Genomic DNA, 16,372 nt, shown 5'->3' with positions numbered 1-16,372 from the left:
GCAGTTTTCATGCTGCAGTTTCAGCAGGAAAAATGCTTGTGTATTCTGCATTTCAAGTACTGGATTGAATGTGACAGTGCATTCCAAGTGTCTAGACTGCAAGTGAGTAACACTACAATGCAGTCAACGCTGTTAGTATTAGTTAGTCCATATTATAACTGATTTCATTAGATATTCTTTGTTTCCTTGAGTTTAATGCTGTCCAGTGTTTGGAATTATGAAGATAACCATTTCCCTCTTCAGGCTCCCAAACCTTCATATATGCTAAATCTAAGGTTGTTGCGCCTTGGTGTAAAGAAAATATGGTGTTTTTATGATTTAGCACATTTGTTTATCTTCATAAATCATTGCTGAAGTACTACTAACAAATGGGAATTATCCGCTAGGATACCAGGATGTCTGGCCAGTTTCCAAAGTTCAGGTTCCTTCCTCATGCTCTGTATGTCCACCCTTAATATAAACTAACATTCAGGTATAAGAAAAACAGATGTGCCAAGAATTCAGAACTTGCATTAGTGTTGCATTCAGCCATCCCTTTCTGTTTGCTTCAGCGTCCGTGACTAAGTATCCTTTGAGACCCTTCCTGTTTCACTGTTTTTAATGCATGGAACTTGTCCTTGGTCAGGAAAGAGAAATTGTGACTATGGGTGTTAGATTTCTTATAAGGACTCCCACTTAAGTTGTTTTTTTTTCTGTTTGGGCAGAACATGAAGTCCAAGTCCATTCTATTTGTTGGGCATTCACCCCTTAAACTGTCTGGACTAAAAGTGGTACTCTTCAAACTTAACAGGAGAACAAACTGCTTCAGATATTCGCTCACAGTACCATGGCATTGTACCCTTCATCCTCCAATGTTACCCCCCCCCCCAGTTGGAAAAAAAAACTGCAAAGTAGAGAGGTACCTGATAACCAGACATCTGTTTCTCATTCAGTCTGAGATTGTCTAATCTACTAAGGCACCTTTGCAGCTCCCATACCATCCGTAGTCTTCTCCTAGGCCCTGTAACATTGCCCCCTTTTAGGAGACAGTTATGGCTAAGTAGTTTAACATGGCCGATCAGAGACTGTACAGCTGTTTTGGCTAGTATAGGAGAACTGAAATTAGTTTTAAGTGATGGACATGGAGGTATATACTACTTGAAGATATTCACTTCTCTCTAATGCAAGTCAGACCTTCAGTTTCCACCCTCAGGATGACTAATGTGCATGTTTCCCGTATTGGTACCGGAAATAACAATATTCACCCTCACTACCTCTCATTCTATGCCAGAGTCTAATGAATTTTTTCCATGATCTTTTCAAGGCTCTTCTAGCTGTTCAGACTGGTCAGTCTTCCTCCTTTTTCTCATCTACTCTTTTAAAAAGAAAGATTCCTGTAAGGTGAAAGTCTCTTCTGATTTTAGACCAAGGGGGTTGGGTCTAACTATCATCTGCATCAGCTTAAAACCCAGAAGTCTATGGAATCCAAGATGCAGTGGTATTCCTGGAATATCTCCTGATTGAGACTGCTTTTGGAATGCCACTGCAAAGGTTAATTTTAAATTGTAAGGAAAGACTTTGAGAAATTAACTCTTAAATATGGACACTTCCAAACCTTTAGCTGCCCCTTTTGTGTCGGGAGTACTAGGTGATGCCTTTCTGGCTACTACCTTAACTTTCCAGCCCACCAAACCCATATTTTATAACATTACTCAGTCATAAATATTTCTAAAGCTCCTTTGCTGAGCCAGCTGCCTTATCTCAATTCAGACAAGGGATACAGGCTTATCCCTACTCCAGTTTTATCCACAGTGATGAAGACAGTAGAGCCTTAGCTAAAGTATGGTAGAGTTTTATAAATCTGCCATCTTATCCTTCAGAGCTATCTGCAGTCAAACCCACATGATGAAATGCCTTCTAGCCATTCTAGATAATGTGGGGCAGGTTATATTGCTATTTTTAATGTTGATAATAAAACTGACCTGGACACTTCCTCCAGCTTCCCAGTTGGCTTAACTTGCCATTAAATGTGGGCGATTTTGGTGATGACTCTGAGGCACGCAATAGGGAGCACACTGAGTTCATCCAGTCTGATTTTTTTGGAAGTTGAAGAGGTTCAAAAACCCAGTCAGGTGTTCACCTTTCCACAGATACTAGCTGGGTTTAAAGATGTGCTTGCCTGGAAGGAATCTGGAACAGCAGCAGAGATTGGCAGAGCGTACCATCTTATTGAGGATTAACTTTGAATTATTTTGATTGTTCCTTCTGAATTACTGGCCTTAGATGTCTACACAACTGCATGTAAAACCCTTTGGCTTGTGAAACAGTTCCTGTGAGACGATGAGGAAATCAAGTTGTACTCTGATCTTGAAGCTTTCTTAGCTCGTGTCAGCTGACCCAGCTGTCGTTTCGCCAGCTCCCCAAATCTTAAACCCTTAGCGGCACTTTTTTTTTAACTATACACCCCCGGTTAAACCTAGCAAGGAGGTTAGAATCTCTGAGAAGGAAAGTTGTCTCAGTCTAGTAATTTAGTCCTTAGGATCCTAAATTCTATAGGCTTTATATGGAGGTTTATTTTGCAATTTGCTTGCAGTTTAGATGACTCTGCTGCATCTTTGCCTGCTGAACCCAAGCTCTTCCTCCAAATGGTCTATAGGGATCAGTGTACTACCTCATAAACTAAACATAAGCATTATCTGAATGCAGTTGTTTGTAGTGTGGCTCAATTTTTGAAACCTGCTTTTAGAAGCAGCTTTGAAGGTGAGGACACAGTTTCTAGAAATGCAGCTACTTCTGTTTTTTGAGAAAGTATGCTTGGTTATATGACCAGAATTTTTCTCCGGATTTAAAAAAAAGATTTTTAATGCTGAGTTTTGAATTATTGTTTGGTCCTGCTGCTACCCAGATTTTCAAACAGTAGGATGTCTGAGATAAATTGCATGGTGTATCTAGAATTGTCCTATTCCCAGGTTCTCCCCAGCAAGGTGCCCAACTTCAAAGGGCAAAACAAACAAAATTCACAGCCTAACAAGAGTCACAGTACCAAGTGGAAATAGGAGGATAATGCTCTCAAATTAAAAAGGGTTCCGTTCTCCAAAAGGATAAAACCCCTTTAAAGAATGACTATGCCAAGACTTGTGCAGCCTCTTTCTTCTTCTTCCCTTTACTCCTTTTCCCCCAGACTTTCGATCAGCCCATCCACCTAGCAACAGACGAGACAGATGGGTGCTGAGAATAATCGCGAGGTTACTTTTGGCAGTGAACAGAAAATCCTCCAAGTGGAATCCACCTGCACCTGCCAGCCCAGACATACTTATTTGTCAGGTGCTACTACATATGTTGCAAGCAGGGGTGGGGTTACAGAACCAGTTCTTGCACCAGGAAAAGGATTTCACTCTAGAATCTGATGCCCAAAAAGGAGCTATTGTGGAAACTAACTTTCTGAACGTACCCAAATTCAAAATCCTAACCTTGCAGATGGTTCTACCCCTTCTTCCGGACCATTGTTCCATTGGCACTTCAGATCTGAAAGATGTTTCTCACTCCAGTTGCTTCCAAATTCAGGAAATACCTTAAATTTGCTGTCTGGCTCACATTGTCTGTTTTCTTCATTACACTTTGGGTTATTTACGGCTCCTAGAGTATTCATAAAATACCTGGCTTAAGTGGTTGCTTACTGCAGGACCCAGGGAGTCTAAATTTTCCCTTATTTAGGGAATTTGCTTTTGTGCAGAGTCTGCTTCCAGGTGTTTTGGATAATTAGACAAGGTCCTGACCATTCTAGCTCACTTAGGTTTAAGTTAAACCTACAAAAGTCCTACCTCACGCTTTCTCAGAGAATTGTCTTCCTGGGGTGTATGATGGAGACAAAGTAGAATTGCCTTTCTGCCAGAAGAAATGGTCCTGCCTTGTCATAACCTTTACTGTGATTTATCTCAAACCACCTGTAAGTTTCTCAAAATTCTAGGCCTCACTGCATCAGTGATGCTTGAACCACTGGCCAGATTCAATGGTACTTTACAAATGTTTGTCCTAGCACCTGCATCCCTTAGAGGTGCAAGTACCAGTGATGGAGGAATCTGTCTCTGTGCGAGTTTATCCTTCTCCCTCCATATCCCCAGTTTAGTCAGTCCAGGTAGACTAGTCAGATTTTGCATGGTGAGCACTGGCCAGGGGAGTTGAAGTGCAAGGCAGTTGGGGGTCCTTTTTGATGCTACAAAGCAGACAATAGTAGGAATGTTGGCAGTGATTCATCCCTTTAATTACTTCACTACTTAGTTTCCAGGTCCCCTTTAGCAATCACAAACACCACCACCATCATGTGGTACCTGAACAAACAAGGGGAATACAAGGTCATACCCTCTGTCAATTGGCAGTGATGGTCTGGAAGTTAGCCTTACAGCATTCTGTGATGCTTCAGGCCTCATATGTTTGTCACAGTAAAACAAAGTGGCAGACTGACTAAGCAGATTCTGGACAGACCATAATGAGTGCAAACTCTGGATGGAGGTCTTCAGGATTTGGTTCAGATGTGGGGAACACCTCCAAATACATCCATTTGTCTGTTTTCAAAAACCATTGGAAAAATTGAGAGTTTCTTAGATATGCCTGGAGGACAGATGCATTCTTCCTTTGGACTGGAAAATTCCTCTATGCATTTTCACTGATACCAAAGATACTTCCTGAGATTCAGGAAGAATTACTAAATCATTGTGGTCACCCCCTTTTTGCCCAGGCAAAGGTGGTTCTCCCTTTTAAGGGAACTGGCCAAGAGCAATTACCATGCTGTGAATCTGCTCACTGTGTCAAGGGTGACTGCACCCCGACCTATTCATCCAGGGTGTCAATTGCAACTGCTGTATCATGGTACTTAGGCAGTTATTCCATAAGGATGTGATCATATCTTCTCTTTGAGTGTACCTTTCAGACTGATTTAAAGTTCATCATTTGGAGAACTGTTTTGCTTATTACTCTGACATCCACAAAACCAGTGTCTGAGCTTTAAACTCTCGTGGTGGGCCAGCCATATTTGATTTCCGCAAGCTCAGGTTTATTTTACACACTAATCTTTCTTGCCAAAAGTTGTTTATGTACTCTAAATCAAGCCATCAATTTCCCAGTTTTCTTTATGGAACCTAGAAACAGATAGAAGATGCTGCATAGCTTGGATGTGCACATGTAGCTCGCGTACTACCTTGATTGAACTAACCCCCTTCAGGAGGAATGAATAGCTGTTTATTTTAATATTCTGTGGTTAAGAAGGGTCAACCTGGCACTAAGCAAATGATCTCATTGGTTGTCCTCTGTTTTTGTTCCTCCACCATGGCAAGTCTATTACAGGCAAGGTTAAAACGCATTCCACCAGAGCCTTTTTCTTTGTGGGCATATTAGAAAGGAGTGGACTCTTGAAGCATTCTTCTAGAGGAAGTAACCTAGTCCTCTCTTACTCTTAAGATGCTCTTAAGTTCCAGAGTAGGCTTTGTGAGGTCCATTCTCCAGAGGCTCTTGGATCCTTAACTTTCCTTGGGGAATATGCTCTTATACCATGGGGGCAGTGTGAATGATGACCATAGTATGATTGAATTTCACACTGCCTCTGTGGCAGCACCAACCACTGCCCTTATTTTATTTTATTTATATAGTTTAATGGTATCCAACTTTGTTTTGCTTTTATTTTTTTTTTGGTATTTTTGTCTATGAACTGATTGGTTTTCAGGCAATTCTTGCTTCTGCTCCTTATTTTGGTTCTTCCTTCTTGGCACTAAAAGCCTGAACTGACTTCCTATAACATAGGTTAGGCTTCCCCTGATGGGAGTTGCTTAGCCAATCTGCTGTCGCAGGGAGTCAGAGGAGGTAATTCTGAGCTCTGGAAAATTGCTAGAGGGGGTTTGTGCAGAGACGCAACCCATATGCCACTGAAGCAGTGTGAAATTCAATCTGTTGTACACAAGCGGGACTTGTGCAACTGTATTAGCAATGTATCTTGGACATGAGGGAGTACAGAGACACAGCAGTTTCTTAGTGTGTATTCCCCTTGAAATTGCACTTAAATTCTCACTGTTTCAAGGCTTGTACTTAAGGCCCTCAAATGTAGAGTGGAAACCTCAGTGAAGCTTAAAATAACTTGTTGAAATTTGTGTTGATTGGACTGCTGTCTTTCTGTACAATTCTGTGACATGAGTTGGTTGTATCCAGTAAGAGAAGTGTGGGTTCTGTATGTGGCGTGCAGTTCCCCTAGAAAATTTGCCCTGGGCTGCAGGAGATTTCAATGAAATGTATACATTGCATACATAATACATTTACACAGTGTGTAAGGTAGCATGTAGTTGGTAGAATAGTTCTCCAAAATGCTGGGAATGACTGGAACTACGCAGTAAAAAATGCATATAACTGAAAGCTCATTTTTTCAGTTTGTTTACCATGGAGTTGAAGATGAAATTACCTTAAGTGCTACTTTGCAGGTTAAGGCCCTTTTCGCCACCAGTGTGGACCCCCTTTATTTAAATTCACTGACTCCATGGTCATACAACTGTAGAGAAAAGACTGCACATAGTGACTGTGTTGGTGCACAGATGGAGATCACACTAGCAGTTATCTGTAGGTAACATTGATTAGTGATATTTTACTGAACACCAAGTTTAACACATTCTTCTAAGTGCGTCTTATCCAAATAATTGGATGGCATTTGTACCAGTTGTCACTTGAAATGCTGACGTATGCTGCCCACCTGTGATTGGGAAGCTGTGTGTGTGTGTGTGTGTGTGTGTGTGTGTGTGTATACTGAGCCATTCTACATGGTTAAAGTAAATGTGAAGAGGACTTTAAGATCTGTGATTATCACAAGGCATTTTGTGGTCTTTGTATTAAACTACTAGAAGTGGAATAATGTGCCAGAAAAGGTGCCTGAGAGTACTCTTTACTGTTCCTGCTTGGTATGTGTAGGCCCCTGTTTTCTAAAGGGATAATTAAAAGCTTATTCAGAGTCCTGTTGTCCTTTGGCTTTCCCCTGTTAGGGGTCGCCACAGTGGAACTCCGGTCCGCTAATGTTTGGCGGCAGATTTTCACGAACGCAGAGGTGCCAGCTCGACGTTCAACCTTCAAAGAATGCACGCCCATTTATGCATGTCTTTCGAATGCCCACCCAACCGCGGAGAGGACATGCAGACTCCACACAGAAGGCGCTCCCCTCATTCCAGTCGAGAATCGAATGGGAGAACCTCTTGCTGTGAGGCAACAACTGCTGCACCACTGTGGTAGTCATGGAGGCTAGTTATTTGGGGCCTCGAAATGTACCCAAGACTTCCTTATGTAAGTGAGTATCTTGTTAGTGTACTAATTTGTATACTGGATGTCTGTCAGGAACCATATGTGAAAAGTGAAATAAGCAGGGCGGGAGTCCTTTTCTGTTTCATCCTCATGCTTCATCTTGACAACCCTGCTTGTTACTTATTCATCCCTAAGCAGGGTGAGTTTGTGGACCTTTTTATTCCTCAAGTGTAAGATGGCTGCTGAAAGCAATGGCATCATCCATTGTGGGAAGCATTGTTTCAGTCTTTCATGGGTATTCCTCAGTCATCTCAAGAGCAACTACAATTTTTGCCAGAGGTGTTCCAGGTATTGATAACCCAGGTAACTATAAAAGAAGTTCCACTGCACCAAAACTGAAGAGGTTTCTACTCCAGGATGTTTCTGGTTCCCAGAAAATATGACCCTTGGTGACCCATTCTGGATGTTTTACACTCTCCTTCCTAAAGGTCCCAGTCTTGCACATGCTTTCTCTGCTTACTTTTTCTCTTCATTTTTCCACAAGCTTTTATGGTTTCCCTGGATATAAAGCATGCTTATCTTCACATTCCCATTCACAAGACCATGTTTTCCTGGGGTTCAGAATCCAAATTGAATGTTGGCCTCCCTCCCCCACAGAAAATTCAGTCTCTAACCAAATTCTTCCAAGACCTTGTCCCTCTGCAGTCTCTTGCAGCCAGAGAGTTTCTCTGCTTTCTAGGGTTCATGGCATCCGCCATCCCCATGTTACCTCTGGCCGAAGTTCACATGAGGAAATCTGTGGTACCTCAAGGCAGTTTAGAGTCAATATGTGCATCCATTGGACTTCGTTGTCCATCTTCTCCCTTGTCTGAAGAGGGAACTTCATTGGTGGATTCAGAAAATTTTCCCAGAAAGCAAGCCTTATTCTCCATCCCCCTCTTCCAATTCAGGAATTGTTCAGATCCTTCAGGCATGGATTGGGGGGGGGGGGGGCAGCATTTGCACCGTGTGTGGAAGGTTCAAGGCTTTGGTCTCAAAGGAAGGAGCACACAAACATAAGAGCCCTACTTGTTGGCTCTACAGACCTTTCACTCTCTCATTCAGGCCCTCAAACAGTTTACTGACAACACCACAGATGTTCTTCATGTTTCACTGTTGCAGTCATTACGTTTGGGTTATCTGCTTGCAGGTAGCAGTCAGCCGGCCTGATTATCAAAGTCTTGGGTCCTGTGTTGGTTGCAGTCTCATTTTCCATGACGTCTGGTAGTCAGGGGTATAAAACATGCAGCCGACACCATTACATCAGTCTTTCTTGCCGTGTGGTGCCTGAAGCAGAAGCAGTTTGCAAGTGCCGGTCGGCTGACTCCTGAAATTTTCATTTTCTAGTTTCAGAACCGAAGTCTTCAAAAAGCTAAGTACCTCGTTGGGGATCTTTTTCTTGCTCTAAACTGATGTCAGTTAAAGTTAATTGTTCTGACAAACAACACACTACAACTACAAACACACTATTTAAAACACACACACAAATACACATCAAACACTAACCAACCTCCACACCCTTTCTTACACTATAACAATCTTACCTCTCTCTCTACTCTCCTCTCTCCTCCTCTAAAAAAGCTAACAACTTAGCTGGTGACTCAACCTTCAACTATTCACCTCACTATTCACTAATACCACAGGCCAAGTACCTAGGATCACCTAGGGATATAACCCTCAATCACATCCCTACCAAATCAACAACAAATCAAACAAAACTTGCTTTCAAAAATCACTCTGTACTCTGACTAACCTGACTAACTTGACCTTTACCCTCCCTGACCCTCTATACTCCTCTTTATACCTAGTGCCTCCTTCTTCCTTTCACACTTTCGTTCTTTCGTTGTTTTTTCCTACCTTTTTCCCTTATCCTCTTTATTTTCTCTCTCTTCTCTCTTTCTCTCTCTTCTCTTCATTCCTCTATCTCCCTCTCACTCTCATCTTCCTCTCCTCCTCCTTCTTCTTCTTTTTTTATTTTAGGTAGTGCCTTGTTATGGTATTATGGTATATGTATGGAATGTATTATTAAACTTTGAAACTGTCCTGTCCTATCTCAGACTTTTATTGATAATGTACCTTCTTTTTGAATTTGATTCGCTTAGTTTATTATTAGCAATTTGTATTCATACTTGTTTTTTTTTTTGTTGTGTTCTCTTGTGTTCTTTTGTGTTTATTAAAAGTATGTCTCTGTGTTGTTATGTTCTATGTGTTTTTTTCTCCGGGCCTCTACTGAAAATGGAGATATATCCAGCTAGACTAGCCCGGTTAACAAATGTAAAATAAAAATAAAATAAAATAAATAAATTACTTGTGGAAAGCAAATACCTCACAGATTTTCATTCGTACTGCATTCCTTGCTTAGGCCCAGACTACGATGTCCCTCGCTGTCTGTTTTGTGCGTTATTCAATCCTCTATTCATAGTCTGTTCATTTTTGCATCAGACTATTTTGGTACTTTGTTCAATTATCCAGAAATGGCTTCGGTAAGCCATCGGACGTCCGACATTCCAAAGAAATGTGAATTTCAAGACCGCTTAGGTCCAAAACTGCCGACGACTCTTCCGTTAAGCTAGTAGCCAATTTGCCGGTACTCTGAGGTGCTTTTGCAGCCTCTGATACCAGCTACTTCAGATTTGCAGGCCTCTGAGACCCATTCAGAGTCTGGTATGCCGCGAGATGCTTCTTTGACCATGGAACCTGCGGATGTCACTACCTTGGATGGGTCCTGAGCCGCTGTGCAGGCACCAGCTTCTGAGGGTGTATTCAGGCCTACTGACTTGCATATTAAACCCACGCCATCATCTTCAAGGCCAAAAACTCTATCCATGCCTAGAAACAAGACTCTGACCCGCATGGTCAGGCCCATATAGGTTCATAGGTTGGTACTAGGCTATTGGCCCTAAGGCCTATGCAAGTCTAGCCATAACAATTCCCTGGAAATTTCTTCCCACAGTATATACTTCTCTGGGCTCCTGTCTAGCAGGGCGACTGACATGATCCCTGGGGTGAATTTCCTATTTCCCATCCAGTCATCTAGGTTCCTTTTGAAGAGGGCCAATGAGGCACTCTGCTTGACATGTATGGGCAGTCTATTCCAGAGTATGGGGAGTCTGTCAGGGACCTATCCCTCCAGCATGTTTTGTTCATTGTGATAAGGTTTAGATCCCTGGAGCGTGTGGCTCTGAGGGATTGGGATTTCTTTAAGTGGAGCATGTCCAACAGCTCAGGGTTTGACATGGCCTTGTATGTTAAGCAGAGATCGCCTCAGAGTAGACTATATGCCACAAAGTATAGCTGGAGTTTTTTTAGACTGTTAGCATATGGCATCTGCTTTAGGCCTGTGATTCTTTTAGTGAGGTATTTCTGTGGCCTTTCCAGCTGTTGCAGATGTCTTGTGAGGTACATACCAAATGGGGAATTATACTCTGATGGGTCTAATGAGGGATGAGTACAGTGGACAATGACTTCTTTTTTTCTGGATGAAAACCCCTTAGTGATAAGATGTGCCACATAGAAGGATTTCCTGACTGTTGTGGTGATGTTGTGGTGATGTGGTTATCGAAAGTGAGACCACTGTCCACTTGTGTCCCTAAGTCTCTCATCACACTTTCGATGTTTAGTGTCCTGCCACCTATGTGGTAGTTCATGGGTACATGTTTTTTCCAAAGGGGATGACTATACATTTCTTGGCATTAAGCTTGAGCCCATGGCTCTGGTACCAGGCATCTGTTTCTGTAAGGCCCTTTTGTAGAATACCCACATCATTTGGGGATTCAGTAATGGCTCCCAGTTTGCAGAGTCCCTTAGTGTTGGCCTGTATTTCAGAGAAGTAGATGCCAAATAAGAGTAGTCCCAGGACTGAACCCTGAGGTACTCCACTTGTCTGGAGCTGGATTTGGAGTCTGCTACTTTTACAGTCTGGGTTCTGTAGTAAGCCAGTTGGCAGCCCATCGAGTGACGACTGGATTTATGCCCAGCTTAGTAAGTTTATCTACAATTCCAGCGTGGGGGATGGTGTCAAAGGCCTTGGCGAGGTCCAGATAGGCTGTTTGGACCGCCTTACCCTCGTCCACAGCTCTGGAGACCGATTCGAAGTAGTCAGTCAGATTCAGGAGACAAGATTGGCCCTTCACAAACCCAAACTGGGTGGGGTCCAGTGTTTGAAGGTTGCCAATGTCTTTGTTTATAAGTTCCATGATAATGTGTTCCATGCCCTTGCAGATCAGGTTTGTCAGACTGATGGGACGGTAGTTCCCGGGATCCAAGGCGGATCCTCCCTTGTGGAGCGGGATAACTAGCTGTGCGCCACTCAGTGGGCATGAAGCCTGAGGTGGGGCTATGATTAAACATGACACTTAGGTGGGGTACCAGTTAATTTGGTAGTTCATGTAGTACACAGCCTGGGATGTCATCTGGTCCCATGGATGCTACATTCTTAGCTTTGGAGAGTGCTGTTTCTACCCGTGTGGCTGTGATTATCGCAATTTGGCAATCTTTTGGTATTGAGATGGGCCCTTTAGGGGGTGAGAGGGGGGAATGCTTAAACAAATAAGAATGGCTGAGGACCTTACTTTAATCAGGGGAAGCCAGTCTTCTCCCTCTTGAGACCTAGAACTGATTTTCCACTTGATTCTTCTGGTCAGGATTCTGAAATTTGTTTCTTCCGATCAGGATTTGCCCTTATCTACTTAATGAGGTTTCTGATGCAGAGGACTCAATTCTCTCTGCTTCCCCTCCAGAAGATCTCTTGGTGAAACTTTGCATACTCTTAGGGAGCATTTCCACTGGGAAAGCTAGGATTACTGACTCCAAAAATAGGCTTAGGGAATTCTTACTCCTCCCTCAACACAGGCCTTTAGCTATCCCTCCTGTTCTGGACATCGTCAATGATGCCATCTTGGAATCTAGCCTGGCCCCAGACACTTCACCTCCAGCTCACAAAACCAGACAGGTATTAGAGTACCTGACTCTCAAGTTCCTCTTCAAGAATCCTACTGCGGATCCAGAGACAATTTCACAGGGACCCAAAGGCATTAAGGCTACTACTGCCAAAAACCCTACCCCCCTCTGATAGAGATTCCAGGGCCTTGGACAGATTGGTTAAGAAGGTATACACTTCTGCTACTTTGGTCGTTAGGGCCTTAAACTGCCAGTTTCATATGTTATTGTATCAGCAGCATATTACTGGATTACTTAAACAGAAAATGTTTATTCCTGACTGTGCTGAAAATAATTACAGGATTTAATGCATTCTGCTGAACAAGTTGGTAAACATACTTTGCAATGTGGTTTTTGACTCAGAGGCATCTTGCTGGGATGCTGTCACTGGGTCTGTACTTAGAAGGCATGCTTGGCTTAAGGAGCAAACTTTGCCAGATTATGTTAAAGCTAAATTACTGGATGCTCCCTTAAACCAAGACAGCCTGTTTGTCAACAAAGCAGTAGTAGTACTTAAAAAGATGGAGGAAAAAGTTAAATCTATGCAAACTGTTAAAGATTTCCTGCAAGTACGGCCTCCCAGATTTAGTAGGCATTGGCCTTCTAAAATTTGGTCCTTTCCTGTCTCTTCCAGGCCTTCTCAGTCCAAACCAAGGACTAGCAGACCACCCAGGCTTCAGTCTCAAGGTACTCACAGGCCTAAGCAGTGGGGGGCTCCCTCTTCTGAGGCTGATAGTAGTAAGACACCCCCCTATGGTGAACACAATGACTTAACCTTAGACCTTCCAAGCCCTGCTCATCTGACTGCTCCTTTAGGGGGAAAGATCGTCCTTCATGCAAACTGGGAACTCTATGTTCGTGTTACCCTGCTGCAGTCATCACACTTTGGTTATCCTGTCAGGCGGTCCCGCAGTCGGCCAGATTTCCAAAGTCTTGGTCCGACGTCTGTTGCAGTCACCTCATCCCTGACGTCAGTGCGCCAGGGGAACATGTACTGCAACCGATGCCATTTTCTTCAGTCTTTCTTGCCGCGCGGTGCCCGAAGCAGAAGCATTTCGCAAGTGCCGGTCGGCCGACTCTTGAGATTGTCTAATTCGAATTTCAGACCAAAGTCTTCTATAAAGCTAAATACCCCATTGGGGAAACTTTTCTTGCCTCAGACCAATGTCAGAAAAATGTAACAATTGTATTTCTTGTGGGAAGCAAATACCTCCTAAGGATTTTCATTCTTACTGTATACCTTGCCTAGGTCATTTTTGTGCTAGGTTTAATAAGCGTACTATTAAAGGACGACTTGATTTCGCATGACACTATTTTGGTAGAAAATTTAACTTGCCGTCGGAGCTACTGACTACCGGCGTGCACAAAAAGCGCAGGGTCAAGGACAGACAGCCCAGGCCTAAGCCAGATTCCGAGGCCTCTGTTGATCCAGTCTCCGGTTCTGTGGTTATCAGTGAGGCACTGACGCAGCCCATGACTACCGCAGTTCTGGAACCCGAGACCGCTATGGATATTTTGACGGAATGTACTAGGCCGACAGCCTTTTACTTCAGGCCCTTCTGACTATTTACCTTCCAAGGACATCGGTGCTTCAGAAACGCCATCGGTTTCTGAAGGCGTATTCAGACAGACTACTCTTACAGTCAAAATGTTTTCCAAGTCGAAGACTCCTAAATCAAAAGACTACACTTCAGTCTCCTGTTCAAGGCCCTATGCCTAAGAAACAGATGCTCAAAATGGCTGAAGATTTGATTTCTCTTATCAGGGGTTCTCAGCCGCCTCCTGACAAAAGGCCTAGACAAGAGGAAGATTCTGCTTCCTCTGAGCCACTGTCTTTTTCTTCGGATTCCTCTGAGGGCCAAGACTATTCCTTCTCTCCTTATGAAGATTCTGATTCTGAGGATTCCATTCCCTCAGCTTCTCCTCCTGAAGACTACTCTTTTGGGGAAACTTTACACACTGAGGGAACATTTTCACTGGGAAGGTCAGGATTACTCTGATTCCAAGAAAAGGCTGTTTCTTTGACTCCCCCAGCACAGACCTTTAGCCATCCCTCCTGTTTTGGACATTGTGGATGATGTCTATTTAGAATCCAGTTTCAACCCAGACTCTCTACCTCCTGCTCCGGCCAAGCCTGACAGATACTACAGAGTTCCTGATTCCCACAAATTTCTTTACAAAAGCCCAGTAGCTGACCCAGAGGCTATCTCCCAGGGTCCCAAGGGGGCTAAGGCTTCCATGGCTAAAAACCCAGTACCTTCTGAAAGGGATTCAAGAGCACTAGACAGGTGGGGGAAAAGGTTTACACCTCAGCCACATTAGCTATGAGAGCACTAAATTGTCAATTTCATATGCTTAAGTATCAGCAATTTCTGATTTCTCAGTTAAAACAAAAGATAACCTCCCTCCCTCCCCTCCCTCAACAATCAGAATTGAAAGAAGTACAGAATTTGTTGCACGCCACCGAGCAGGTGGGCAAACATACCTTACAATGTGGGTTTGATTGTTTAGAGGCCTCCTGCAGAGCAGCTGTCACTGGATCAGTTGTATGTAGGCATGCCTGGTTAAAGGAACAGTCTGCCTGATCATGTTAAAGCAAAACTACTAGATGCTCCCTTACAGCAGGATGTTCTTTTTGGTGTTAAAGCAGAAGATGTTTTAAAGAAAATGGAAGATAAGGTGAAATCAATGCAGACAGTCAAAGATTTCCTACAAGTACAACCCCCTCGCTTCAGCAGAAACTGGCCAACAAAAAATTTGGTCCTTTCCAGCCACTGTCAGGCCTCAGAGGGGTAAATACAGGCGACCAAGGGGCAGAGGACAACCACAAGCTCAGTATAAACCTCGCCAATTGGGCACTCCAACCCAGAAGGGAGGAGAAGACTGGTCTCAACCCACCAGAAGGCAGGAGAAGACTGGTCTCAACCCACCAGAAGGCAGTCTCAATGACTTGCACCTCAGCTGGCCAAACCAAGCTCTTTTGTCTGCCCCCTTGGGGGGGGGAACTAGCACTATTTGCAGACAACTGGCACATGGTCACAAAGGACAAATGGGTCCTAGACATAATTTTACGAGGATACAGATTCCACTTTCACACCTTGCCAATGAAAAGAGGAATGCCAAACCTGCCACAAAATCAAAGGGCAGAGGCTCAAAAACAAATTACAGCTCTCATGACCATGAGAGCCATTCAGCGGGTACCAACTCAAGAGCAAGGCCAAGGATTTTACTCAAGGCTTTCTTTCAGAAAGGACAATGCTTGGAGACCAATTCTGGACCTTTCAATTTTAAACACTTACAAGTTCCCAAATTCAAGATGCTAACACTACAGCAGCTACTTCCCATGTTGGGCAAGGAAGCATGGCTGGTGACGTTGGACCTCAAGGAGGCATACCTGCATGCTCCTATCAGACAAAGTTGCAGAAGATACCTCCGTTTCATTGCAGGTTCAACCCATTATCAATTCTTTGCACTGCCCTTTGGCTTGTCTACTGCCCCCAGAGTTTTCACAAAATGCCTGGCACCAGTAATTGCATACTGCAGACTAAGAGGAATTCAAATATATCCATACCTGGACGACTGCCTCATCCAAGCAGAAAGAAAAGACATTCTCTTACATCATCTGGCTTTTGTGAAGCATCTACTAAATTGTCTGTGGTACACAATAAATGAAAAGAAGTCAAAACTAGTGCCCTCTCAAAAAAATGACATTCCTGGGTGCCAGCTTGGACACAACGGCCCAGAAGGCTTATCTTACACCAGACAAGCAACTTCAACTGACTCAATATTTCAAGACCATGGCAACAAAGTCCCAATTAACTGCAAGAAAAATTCTGCAGGCTTTGGGCTTCATGGCATCTTGCATTCTGATACCATTTGCAAAACAGCATATGAGGAAATTACAGTGGTACCTAAAAAGCGTATGGTCTCACACAGCCACAGCTTGGACACAGTGATATCTCTCATTCCCTGCCTTCAACAGGAATTTCTATGGTGGGCACAGGCATGTCACCTCAACAAGGGTCAGCCTTTCACCTTGCCCCCAACCAGGCAAACTATCACAACAGATGCTTCAGACTATGCCTGGGGGGGCCACACATGTCAGGGCAATGCATTCAAGGCCTATGGACTGCAGTACAAAGAAAACTAC

The 16,372-nt window shown here is 43.5% G+C and overlaps 1 protein-coding gene across 2 annotated transcripts in view; it reads left to right on the top strand.

Annotated features, from left to right (window-relative positions):
- Positions 1-16,372, top strand: part of TBC1D14 (TBC1 domain family member 14) — a 773,921-nt gene that overhangs the window by 218,805 nt on the left and 538,744 nt on the right. The gene's annotated exons all lie outside the window — the stretch shown is intronic.

The sequence above is a fragment of the Protopterus annectens genome, chromosome 2.part1 (genome assembly GCF_019279795.1).
Source record: "Protopterus annectens isolate FY-2018-M chromosome 2.part1, PAN1.0, whole genome shotgun sequence".
In the NCBI taxonomy this organism is placed as follows: domain Eukaryota; kingdom Metazoa; phylum Chordata; order Ceratodontiformes; family Protopteridae; genus Protopterus; species Protopterus annectens.
The sequence above is the reverse complement of the archived record's forward strand: the minus strand, read 5'-3'. Positions and strand labels throughout refer to the sequence as shown.